Consider the following 12,675-nt stretch of genomic DNA (forward strand, 5'->3'; position numbering starts at 1 on the left):
ATGTAAACAGCTGCATGAGATATTAAACTCTAATTTGCATCTACATACCAATTATCCTTTTTTTGCTCTAACATGAGCTCGAATGGTATTGTACCAAATTAATGCAGAGATTCAATTCTTAATAAATTGCAACTGTGTTACAGCCTAAGTAAATTGTGAACTTGGCAACAAATACAAAATACACATTTTTAGGTTTTTAAATATACAAGGTAGCTATGCTACATGGCAGTAACATCACAGTAAATCCTATGAGGTGAGAGACTCATCTCTTACCATTTCATCAAAGTGAATAGAAACATGTACAAATATAGATCACAGTTTCTAACCATCCATTCAGGTCCTGTGTTTTTAACTGTTAAGCTGATTTTGTAGAAAATGTTTTAAAATTCAACAGAAATTATATTCAAAAGTGCAAAAGTCAGCAAGCTGCTAGTTAGATCATTACGGGATTTTACTCCATGTTTTTTGGTGCTGCCTTTGGCCCAGGATTGATGGTTGGCACTACAGCGCTGTAGTGTAGCGTGGGATGTTACCAGCCTTTGGAATTGCTGTGGTCACTCTGCCAGAGGAGGAGTAAGGCACCACAGAGTTAGGCAGGAGCGTTTCATGGTGCTTCACAGCCAACAATGCCAAGCTTTTCTGCCTGGTGCAAGCACAGTGTCTGTGGAAGAGGAGACAGCTGGGCAGTCCATGAGCCCTTGTGCTCCATGAGAGCAAAGCCCTTGTTGCACTGGCTGCTGCACACTGTTCTGTTCTGCAGCTGCAGCCACAGCACTTTCCATATACAGACAGTAATGATGGTGCCTCCTCAGGATTTGATGGTTTCCTCTGGAATTTCCTCTGGGTAAAAGATGTGCATAAATGTATGGATTAATGCTCCTCTGTAATTCTGCCACTCCTATACAGGAAGAAACAAATATGACCATCTAGAAAAAAGATAACAAAACAAAATTTGAAACATAAAAGCTGTAAACAACTTTCAAGTTTCACTCCAGTAATTACATGTTGAATGTTTAGGTAAAAGCAGAATAAAATATGCGTGACTATAGATGGACTGGATCTGCAGTGACCTGTGTGGCATTGTTGGTTGGGCTTTGTAAATGTTTTTCTTGTGTAAATCTTCTCCATAAGCTCAAGGTAGATACTGTGCACCTCTGCCAGCCAGGTGAGGAGACTCTTCTGCAGGCACAGGTAAAATCCTGCTCCCACAGGTAAGGCACTGGGCTGCTGATCACTTCCAGGGAGCTTCAGTGTGAGTGTGCCAGTGCTGTGCTTGGATGTTCTGTTTAGCAGCAGTGGAGCATCTATTCTTTGCTTTAAAAAAATTTTAAAAAAGAGAAAGCTACCATACAGTACAGGAAACGTACTGTACTACTTTTGATGGCGCTATCAAATAGAGCATTCAGTTTCTGGCAGGATCACATTGTTAAGAAAATGTTACTTCAAAATAGTGTTTTTTCCCAGCTATGTCATCTATTACTTTTCTTCCCCAAAATGTGTCTGATGGCACTTTAGGAAATGTTCTGTTTAATGTCCTGAGGAAAACAAGTAAACAGCCGTATTATTAATTTGTCTTGTAAAACCCATAAATACCTGAATACAAACCCAGCTGACCTATATTTAAGCCAGGACTATATATGTTGTTCTGATCCCTGTGAAGGAGAATTATTTAGGCTTAGATTTTTAGTTGGAGTTTCTCAGGCAGGCCTTCTTCATTTTATAACTCCATGCTGCCTTTGTACTAGTGTGATTTATAGGTGTTTCCTTTTTTATTCCTTCAGAAGCCAGTCACCACCAAGTGGACTCACCTTCTTGGACTGTCAGCTCTCTCTATAGAAAACAGAAATTAAAAGCATTTTACAAAAGAAAGGAGACAGATTTTCATTTTTTCATGTCATAACGAACAAGTACAAGGTGCAGAAGGTATTTCAGATCTATTTCTCAATGTTTTTTACCAACACAAACACATATCTATCCAAATATAAATGCATCTGGTCTGGCAGTCTTGAAAATGTTTCCTGAGCTGTATTTTTTTGTCCTTCTACATAGACAGTGATAGCTTTAGTAGGAGCAATAGGGCATTTATATCACAACAATGAGCATTCCGAAATGGACTGAGCTGAGTGAGGGGTAAAAGTAAGCTCCACAATTACTGAAATAAATCACAGGTAAAAACATTTTGATTCTCCAGAGATTTGGGTGTTGCCATTGTTTTATTCTCCTAAACCATGAATGCAGAAAATATATTATCCACCCATTGAATTACTATAGCAGAGCTCCAAATAATCTCACCACTGCCTCTGTTTTATAAAGGCTCAGAAAGCAAATCCCAAACCACAATTCTCTGTCTTGATTGAGAGAGTTTTGCATATTGTGACCTGTCATCTCTGTAGGCTGCAGTCTCCTCTGCTCTTGCCTCAGAGCCCAAGTTTTGGCTCTCAAAAGATAACCTGGTCTACTTAGTTCTCCAGGTGTATTAATGCTACTTACCCTTTGCATTAAGAGTGCAAATGTGGAAAATGAAAACAAACTGAAAATCTCATTATAAAAAAAAATCAGTTTGCCATCTGTAAAGATTCTGTGTTGCTTCATTAAGGATTTTCTTATGTACTGAGAGAGCGATGGGAACCGCAGAACTTGGCGGGGGGGGGGGTCCATCTTCTTTGTTTTCATTAAAATATTTAAAGGAGCATGTGATGCAGAAACAGAATACCAACAGAAAATGTCTTACAGTCTACTCTTAGCAGTGCCTTGGATGTCTCCAGAAGGCAAGTCAAAATTTCTCCAATCATTGCAGAGTTTTCAGTATAAACTTGTTTCTACAAGTATTTTAAGCAGCGTGTGAGAAGGTGGCCTTAGCTGGCTTCTGGTGCAGCGCATTTCTAAGCCTGGACTATGACAGCAGCTCCTTAACACTGCAGGATGGGTACCAGTGTGGTGGTGCCAGATCCCTGTGCACAGTGGCTGGGAATGGTCTGCAGGATGGATCCCTGCCTTCATCCTGGCTATAGCTACAGTTCAGGCTGTCCTGAAAACCTTGGAGCTGCTTGCTGGCAACATAGGGGGGCAGTGATTCAAGAGGGAATGGAGGTGATGTGGCACATCAAAACCTAGCAGCCAGCAGCAGGATTGCTGGAAAGCAAATGCTGTGCTTGCCCACAGGACCCATCTTCTCAGCTACCAAATAGTCACACTGCGCATCTCAACTGTATTTTGAGACAGTTTCAAGCAGAGAAATTTGATGTGATAGATAAAATTCACAGGGGTTGGCCTCCAGCAAAGCAGCAACATGATTTCTCACAAGAGAAATCATGCAACCATCTGGCTGGCTGAATTTTGACATAGCTTGTGGGATTCTGGAAGAGTCCCAGAGCATTGGAGGAACTTCAGACTAGTGGAAAAAAAATCAGATTCAATTCTACACATCTCCAGTTGCCTCATGGTCACAAAAGAAGGCAAGAGTGTGCAGGCTTGTCACACAGACACTGAAACACTGCTCCAGTACAGGTCCCTGGGAGACTTCAGCATCAGCAACATGAAGAGTCTAACAGACACCATCTGATCCATCTGACAGAGCAGGGAAAACAAGGTGTAAATTACATCCAGCTATTGATTTAGCTCCATACAAATTTCACTCGACTTAAAGAAACCAAAACAGACAATACTACAAATGTACACTATGTACACTCAGACTCAAACAATTGTTGTTGATGAGAACAAATGATGACTGAAGCAATGGTAAGCCAAAGAACAAAATATCCTTTTGTATCTGCACTGTCTACTAATGGGTTGAACCTTCTTTCACTTGTTTCTAGCTTTCCCTCCAAGGGAATTCATGTTAGAAAACAAATAGCCAGATGAACAAACAATAAGTTGTATCAGAGGAAAAGCCAAGCCATTTGAACAAAGAATGGGAGAACAGCAGTACATGGCTCCTGATAAACAAGTGTGTAAGTCAGGAAAGGTCAGTCTTGAAGAGCTCTCAAGAGCCTGTACTGGTAGCAGAAGTCAATGAGGGACAGTGCTGAAATTTCTAGATTGCATATAGAGAACTGCTGTAGAATGCTAAATTTAATGCATGCCTAATGGAAGACTTGGATTAATCATCTGAACAAAAATAACACGGTTAAAATGCTTGTTGTGATACTGCTGTCTTCCTGAAAATGTTAGTATGACTTGTGTATTTTAATCAGTACCTTAAATACATTTTTGCTTTACTTGCAAATGCCTTTTCATGCACAGAATCCAACAACAAGTTATTTTCCATTGCCAAGTGTGCCCTCAAAGAGAGTTGTCCAACCAATGTCACTAAGGACAAGCCATGACTGTAAATTCATCCAGTTTCCATTTTTCCCCAATACTTCATTTTACACATTTCCACACAGTGAAAGGCACCAAGGCTCCAGTGAGGCAGCAGAGCAGTGCTCAGTGCCCAGCATCCATCACAGCCTGGGATTAAATGTCCAGAAGCAATATGTAGTTGATCTGTCATACAAAAATTATTCATTCTCAAATATTACATCTTGTGAGTGATACAAAGTCTCCATGCAGATTAAATTGCAAAGCCAGTGTTCACCTCAACCTTTGCCTTCTTTTTAGCAGAGTGATTCTGTTCCATAAGGCCCCTGGGAAAAAAATGCCACTGTTTACATTTTTCCTGAATTTAAGTTTTTCCATAGTTGAACAGCTTTTGCCTTAATGGCCTTTGGGGTTTAGTTCAGTTAACCTATGTAAAGAAAATATTTCAGAGTTCTTAATCAGCATCTTCTTCTCGTCTTAGTTTAGGCCTTGGTATGTTACTTGTTATAAATATGATATCTAAGGAAAAATATTGCTCTGTATGAAGCTAAAAGAAATGTTTCAAATGTCATTTTAAGGCATGGATCAGAAAACATTATTTGCTCCATGCTTTCCTGGTAAAATACTATTTCACCATTCATATGACCAATCTGTATTCTAAGTTCTCTGCCCAAAGTCAACTGTTACAGAATCATAGGAATGGTAAGCAGGAGGAGCAGCTGGAGGCAATCATCCTTTAGCCCACTCTTCCCCAAATGAAACGTGCCTTCCTTGAGGACTTGGACTCCTCATGGAATATGTGATCCAAGTCCCCTGCCATCGTGATAGTTTAGGCTCTGTGCTTCAAGCTGATTTCTCTCTCCCTTTTGTCTCCATTTCTGTAATGATGTTACCATGGCACCCCAGCATTTAAAATTACTTCAGTTACAAGACATAATTTTTACATTTTCATTTACTCACAACCAAAATCATTTTACAATAACTGAAGAAAATAAAAAGGAGGAAAATTGAGCATAGGTCATGTTTCACTTTAAAAAGGCTGGCCATTTCCAGGTTCTGTCATACTTGCAGTAAAACCATTAATCATCATAAACTCATTTTGTCTAAAAGCAGAGGTAATACATTTTTCCATGTAAATCACTTCATTGCCATGACAGAATGATGTCAGAGAATCAAAATAGGTGATATAATAAATTTTCCTTTTGGAATATTGTTTAGCACTAAAGGTTATGGGGGGCAGGGGGAGGGGAGAGAGGGGACAAGATTGATGTCAGCTGCTAAAGAGTAGAATTTGATTTTAATTTTCATTAAATAGACATAAATACTGTATTGACACAGACTCACTTTCATAGACTAAGAAAATATACACACAGCTTAAAAATGGTACAGTAAGAGCCCAAAACCTTCCTAGAATAAAAATCAAGCTCCAGCTAATACTTTGTAAAAGATGATTAAAATAATAATTAATATTGCAGGTTTTAATTTCTTCCCTTTTTTTAAGCACAGTTTTTGAAATTCAGGCCTTCACATTCACCATTTGTACAGGCACATATAGTTGAACACAAATAAACTGGAATTAGCTTAGCATCTCATTTGGCTGTAGGCATAAGAATCCTCAAAGAAGGAAGCAGTAGTACAGGAGAGAAATAGAATTTTATTTCCCCTCCTCCAAAAGCAAGCAACCTTGTCTGAAATACAGCTTATACCTTAACCAAAATGCAACTATTTTCTGAAATCCTGCAGCAGCCTGGTACAACAAATATATATATATATGGCATCATGGAAAAGGGAAGGACTGGGACCAAACCTGAAAGTCAAAGCTATTACTCCCCATTTCTCTCTGTAAGATTTCAAGTCAAGGTTTGGAAGAAATTAACGATTTTGGTTTGATTCAAACCTTTTGTTTTTCTATTAGCTCTTTTTTATTCCTTTGGAGAAAACATGAAAAACAAACTGGGGAAACAGCTGAAAATCTGTTTCCCACAGCTTTAATCCCTCCCCCTTGCTGTAGCCATGGTATGTACAACCACAGCCCTGCTGGGTGAGGCAGAGCAGTTCTCTTTCCACACAGCTGATCTAATCCGAGGTGTGCAACAGCCCACACAGAACAGCTGCAATGAAAAAGCAAGTCCCTTTTAAAAACATCCATTTCCTACACAGATAAAATGGAAGGCTGGATAGCCCCTCAGCATTTATCCAGCTCTTAAAATGGGTCCCACAGGGCTGAGGCTCTTTCAGCTTCACAGTAAGCAACTTCAAAGCCAAGTTTTTGTACATGAGACTTTTATATTTTAACTTAGAAATTAGACACCATGAAGAAACAAATGCCATCATGCAGAATGCCTACTTTGGGAAAAAGAGAATTAACATTCAAAAGTGTGCATTTGTTCATTATTTGTTCCTATTGATGTTCAAATTACAACACCTGACTCCAAAGGAGAAGCAATTTTGTTGGGGCTGTTTATTTCTGTAAAATGTAAAATTTCAGTACAATGTTATGCACAATGGTTATCACAAATGTTTTAATTATCCATTTCATCCTGAAGCCCAACGCACAGTCCTGTGACATGGCCTGACTTGGCCTAGGAGGTGACTGCTGCATGAATGGGGGTGGCTCCAGCACTCCAGAGCTGAGCTGCTCATCCAACACTGGCATCCCTGTGACAGTGTCATCCTCCACCTGACAAGAAGCTGCCTGAACAAAGAGGCACCTGTCAGAAGCTGCAGCCCTCAGGGAATGCAAAGGGCAGAGTGGATGGAAGCAAAGCAGGAGGGCAGGGTGTTGAGACCTCTAATTTTCAGAGGCAGTGACCTGTTTGGCCAGCTCAGCTGCTCATGCAAGCAAAGCCTTACCTCATAACTTTTAGTTTCCTTCTCTGCTGTAAAAGAAAAAAAAAAAGAATTAAAAAAGGATGTATATATTTTAATAGCTCCTTTAACTAATCTGATTTATTACAAAAGGACAGTTTCTTGGTGAATTCAACCTAATTCTTTTATCAGTCATGTTTATTAATTTTTATTCAGCTGGATTAGCTCACCAACTTAAATTTCTCTAGATGGGCTCTGAAATATATTTTTGGGGTAGGGCATATAACTAGCATGACCTTGCACCAGGAAAATCTCAGTACACAGTATAGGGGAAAAAACCCAAAACCAAAACAGGAAACAAAACAAAGCAAAAACCAAAACAAAACCAAAAAAAACACCAAACCAAACAAATATCACCAGTAAAGCCTCCTGAATACACAAAGAAAATTTTAAAAATCTTTCTTTTTCCATACTTCTGCATACTGTCCAGGAATCCTACTGCCTCCCACATCACACATCAAAACTAAAACCAACCACCTTGGGGACAAAGAATCTTATCTTTCCTCCGTTCTTACCATCATAAAAGGAGACTGTATTTCCATTGTTGTACTTGCATGCCAGCCCACTGATCATGACAGGAAAGCAAAATCAAATGAAATAACCCTGCCCTGTTCTGGCAGGTATGACACAGCCTCTGTCCTTCCGAGGAGCTTCATTAATTTCTCAATACTGATACAGGGGAAAGGAAATAGACTAAAGTGCAGTATCAAGGGGTTAATCTAGAGCTGCATGCTGGTTTCCTGGCATCTTGGAGGACACCACCTTAAATGAGACCAACCCTCGGCAGCAATCAGTCAGGATCTGGGTGGTATAATCTATACTGCTGACTCTCAAGAAACTCAAAATAGAATCAGATCCAAAAAAATTGACTCAGTTATGAATTCCTCTCACTAAAACATTTGAACTCAAGCACTGTATTCTCAAGTGCTGTTTTCCTGCATGACTCCCTTTATCAGCTCATAGATTTTTCCTACTCATTTATCTTTCTCTCACTGCAAAAACTACTATTAACTTCTCCAAAGTTTGCATTGTTCTTTCCCTTCTCTATTCACCCTGCTCATGCAATCTTTGACTCCTGTCTTTCAAAAATTGTTCTCTCCTGGTAATGAGAGGCCCATCACTCCAGGCTATTTAATTAGTGTTTAGGACTTATCTTTGGATGACCAGTTCTCTTAATGCGTACAGTATTTTCTAGATCAACAGTAAAATCTTCACCATTTTTTTTCCTAAAATGGCACCCTAAATATGTTCCATTTTATTATTTTTCAGGCTCTTCACCTTTCTGCTCCTTTTAAGAACAAAATATAAAATGCAATTCAGTCATTGAAACAATTATTAATTTCAGTGATATGTTAATGTCACATTTAAATGGTAATGACAGTGGTAACATAAAAGAAGAGAATTTCATGCAGACATTCTCCATGTTGTATTCAGTGCAGGAACAAGACTGTAGCTGTCAACTTCATGTTTACTTCAAAAAACTGAGTAGTCAAATTTCTGTACTTCTGGATGTTGATAAAGATAGCATGGGCTTTAAAGTAATACTGAGGCCTCTTATCCTCCAAAGCCATTCTAAAAGCTGACAAATTAAACCTGCCAGCTATGGATATATTAAATTCCCTCTAATTCCTTCCACCTACTACATGCAGAAATCAATTACTTTTCTTCTTTAAATCCTTGTATATGAGTCTCTCTCTAATAATTTCTGCCCAGTGCACTGTGGTAAGCCAAAGAATAATGTAAAGCAATTTGCAAAACTGTTCTATGCAGCATTTGTTGAAGTAAAACTTCTTTTTTCTCTGTTTTTGACATCCCAGTGACTGCACTGCAGAATTTCTCGAACCACTTCCCTTACAGGTGTCAACATGCTGATATCTTATTTAAATTCTGCAAGGGCACCACCTGCCCTATTTTTGAGCTATGAGGCTGAAATGCTCTTTATTCCAAAACAAACAGGAGGTGTTTTAGAGAAAAGAATGTAAATTTTGTGGGGGTGGAAGGAACATGGACTAGCTTTCATTTGCTTGAAAAATTCTATTGCACTCCAAAGAAATAAAGCAGACTTCAAAGGAGCCTTGGTCAAGGACTGAATGCTTAACCTCTACCAGCAGAGCTACCAGAATTTACATGGAGGTTCTTCCCAAACATGACTCTTGTCACAAGATGCTACCTTTAATAACTATTTTCCTTATCAGTAACAGTAATGTATCAGACCTTTTATATATCCACTCTCTCACCTTATTCATCACCTCCTGAACAAGGCGCTGGAGTTTTTAATGCACGTGTATGGAAACTGGTACAGCAATGTTCATTTCCATTGCCTGTTTACCCTTTCCTCCACAAACACATTCATCCATCTTTCACACTGCATTATGGACAAACTAAAACAAAACCCTTCCAGGCCTGTCTGCAATGCCACTTCTCAGCACTCCTCTTTTCATCCTTTTCCAGGATCTACCATGACAGCTCCTGCAATGTCCTCTTTGTAAATACATGGAGGGTTTGCAGAAATTTCCATTATTTGTGTAGCACTCAGATCTTTTCATTAAAAAGATAAAATCCGACAAGATGCAGCTGTTTACACAGCTGACATAAAAATGTTGTTTTCTCTGCCTTTTACTACATTAGCACTCCACAGCATCTCCAAGTGTATCTTGGGTGAAAAATGCATATTTTGTGATTGGCTTTTCACAAATATTAAAATGAATATTATATATGTTGTGTTAGAAAGTAATGCTGTATTAATTCTCTTAAGCAGTGTGCTAAATATAGTTTTAGGTTACAACAAAATGTTAAAATAGAAACTAAGCTATGTAGGATACTTTTTTTTTCTAAAGAAAGGACTCGCAGTGAGATAGCAGCCCCAGGACACCTAAATCTTTCAGAGAAAGAGAATTTATTGCTCCATTAGCAGAAGAAATGAACTTCTTCCCACCTCGCTCGGGCAGGATGACACCGTCAGGATTAAGAGGAAGAAGCTGACATTGACCAGACAGGATCCTGTGTTTGAATGGAATTTATGCATCATGTATGAGATGTATGAATATGCAACAGGCTATTGCTTTTAAGGGTTAATGCTCTCTTAATGTGTGTCCTTTTTCGGGCTTATGCTGCCCAGGAAAAGGTACCCGGACATCCATAACTCTTTGTTTCTATTGTCTCATATTGTCCTAATTCAAATTGTCCAAATTATTATTACTCTAATTGTATTACTATTTTTATAACCATTTTATTACTATTAAACTTTGAAAATTTTAAAGACAACTGATTGGCATTCTTCACATCTTGCAACAACTCTTCCCATTTTAAACACTGGAAGGGTTCTTGTCAGAACCCCCAGTGCACTGACAGGCCTTGGTCTTAACAAGCCTGACCAGCCCCACCTGCAGTTTCCACACACAGCTGTTCCTGTGGGCTCAAGAGCATTATTTAAACCCAGCCCAGGGCTAGTAGCCTTTGCCTGGACTGAGCTGGTGTTGGTTTCTGCCTCTGCCATAGCCATGGATTCTCTTGAACTCGACCCCTGGGCTGGCTTGACCCTGGACCTGGTGAGTTTTGTAATGATCTTGGCTTGCCTGGGTTTTGTGGCTTCTGGGGCTGCTTTGCCCAGGTGTTGTGGGTAGTGGGCCTTGACTGTGGGGGACCTGGCCCTGCCCTCCCAGCTCTGTCCTCACCAGCCCTGAGGAGCAGCCAGAGCTTGCTGCTGCCTGCTAGCCCTGTAGCAAGGACTGCCACCCAAATCTTCAGTTGTGATGAAGAATTCTGGTCCCTGTTTTAATATGGGCTATAAAAAATTACTTCCCAGGCAATGAGTTAGCAAAGCAGTTTGATTGCAGGGCTGAAATCAGACTTTCCATGGAACTGACAAGCTTCTTATGCTATGTTTGTACACTGAGTGGAACAGTAGGATCTAGCAGAGGCACAACCCTAGCATGAACAAACAGTAACACAGCTTTGGAAATGCAAAAAGGAAGGACCTCATTTGTGTGAGGTTAAAAACTGCTATTGAAATTTTTTCTATTAAAAAATAAACCTACAAACAGGAGAAACTGCAAGTGCTCTGTTATGTGAGCACTATGTTTGTAAGCAAAGCTCAAGCTGGTGGCATAACTGCATTGTCAACATCAGAGAAAAACTGTCACTAACATGGACTGAATGCAGATGAATCATGTTTAAGATAAGTCATATTTGGTTTTATTTTTGTCCTGTGGCTTCATCCAAGATATTCCTAGATTGAAGATTATCCTGTGCTGGACTTGCCAAATTTCTCACATTTGAATCTACTGGCTGTCAGAATTATATGTAAAACCAGTGTCCTGCAACACAAGGCAATACTTGTCAGAGACGTGTCTTTTGCCTCTTAACTAGCCATTTCAAAATAAGGATGAGGATCATTTGCAGAAACCGTAAGAGAATTCAAAGGCAGATATTCTACCTGAGAAAGCTGTAAAATTTTCTAAGAGCAGATATCTGACTACAATAGCGCTGGAGCATGTGCTGGAAAAAATCCCTGCAGACTGCTGCTGTATTGGCTTTAACATTGGCTTTGTTTAAATTTCAATTTTATTTTACTCAGTCTTCTTGGAAAAGCCACAAATCACAGAAGATGTGAATTCACTCATGTCTAGGGAAACTATGAAGACTGTGGAAGTACTGGGAGGTCATTATTTCCAAGAGCTGATCCTTTCTCTGTGTCTCAGACTATCCTTCTATCTTGAATCAGATTCCTCGCTCACACATGTATTTAAATGTGTCTTGCTTTTACTTCTGGTGTATAGGTGAACACATCAGGATGACAAAATGATCAAAAGAGGGATATCTGGGTTTGAGGGTTTTTTAAAAAAGGGAAAACAAGTTACCTAACTCCCATTTTAGTCATACTCTGCAAATAATTTTTCTGAGTCCTCAAGAGACTGGAGTTTTCCACAGTATGTCTTTTTCCATGGTTATTTTTGGCCGTGGTTGCTGTTTTTTTCTATAGAGAGGACAAGGAGGAGAAAAGCCTGACTGGCCCCAAGTTCTTGGTGGGCTCTTTCAGAAGTTCTCAATGTCACCTAGAATCATTCTTACCAAGAATTCTCCTGGGCTAAAATGTGAAACCAGCTATAAACTGACTTAGGAGTTGTGTAAGTTTTGCAGCTGAAGAGTGGTAACATCTTATGCTTTCTAATTTGCTTTAGGGTTTTTTTTTACAGAAAAGCAACACAAAATATTTTATACTTGACTTCCACTATCACTACTGCTCTGATGCCTGAGAGAAAGTGATGTAAATAAATGTTCAAAGGAAAATCCTTTAAACATGGTTATTTCTGATTGGCTTTAATCTGCTACAATTGCTCCAAAAAATAAAATTCTAACCTCAGTCATCCAAAGACTGAAGCTTTGCCCTCTCCATTAGCATTTTAAAAATTGTGACTTGTTATGTAGTGAGGAACAGGAATGCCTTTTTTAAAGAAGCCATTCCAGGATTTCACAGCTGTTTCTGGGTCCAAAGGAAGTGTTACATGT

This window comes from Molothrus aeneus, chromosome 3, assembly GCF_037042795.1.
Source record: "Molothrus aeneus isolate 106 chromosome 3, BPBGC_Maene_1.0, whole genome shotgun sequence".
NCBI classification, from domain to species: Eukaryota; Metazoa; Chordata; class Aves; order Passeriformes; family Icteridae; genus Molothrus; species Molothrus aeneus.